Below are 976 nucleotides of genomic sequence, written 5' to 3' on the forward strand. Positions count from 1 at the left end.
AAAAATTCAAACGAATAAAAAAAAAATCCAAATTCGAAATTCAAAATTGTGTTCCATCAAACTGTAGACACAAGGATACAAGGTTTTAATAGACACCAAAATCATAAAAATCGGATAAAAAATGGAGGACTAATTAATTTTTCGCTAAAATGGGTCAGTCCCAGGCGACGGCTTATGCATCACTTCCGGTTTGGATTTTTTCTGCTAAGTGCATCTAATTATGACTGACAGACAATATATATGATTTTTGCCAACATCTGAAATTTACACTGGAAGTGGGGGTGCCAGGCGTGATTTAAAAAAACCGGAAGTGATCACGCAAAAACCGGAAGTGATAGAAAAATTTTGATTGTATAAATTTATTTGTATGGACATTCTGTATATGTCCTGTGAATTTCAGATCAATCGGATAATTAGCGGCTGAGTTAGAAATTTTGAGCTTTTTTGAAAATTTTGGATTCAAATTTTTTTGACAAAAATATTTTTTGAATTTATTATAGCCTCACCAGATACGTCTTATAACAATGCACATATTAAAGAAAATTTCAGGTAAATCGGTTCATAAATAAGCCCTACAGACTTGATGCAAAATATTTGCACAGTATGCAATGGCACACTTCCGGTTTAGCAGAAATTGAGTTTTAGATATTCATTTTTGATTCCAGGTCATTTAAAAATGTTTGGTGAAGACAATTATGCTATACCATTTTCGATTTTGTCTAGGGACGTTCCCAAAAAAAAAAAAATAAAAAAAAAATAATCATAACGAAAACAAAGCGTGACAAATCTAATTTGCCACGCAATAAAAACATTCATCAACAGATCAACGTGTTTAAAGCTAGTCAACGCCTTGGTATTTTAACATTAAAACTATTGCAATAGTCTCTACCAATCTGCCTCGAATGATCATTCAGCCACTACATCGAGTGCATAATATGGCTGCTAAATTGATCCTGGATCTAATAAAATATGCCGG

The sequence above is a fragment of the Lottia gigantea genome (assembly GCF_000327385.1).
Source record: "Lottia gigantea unplaced genomic scaffold LOTGIsca_255, whole genome shotgun sequence".
Taxonomy (NCBI): Eukaryota; Metazoa; Mollusca; class Gastropoda; family Lottiidae; genus Lottia; species Lottia gigantea.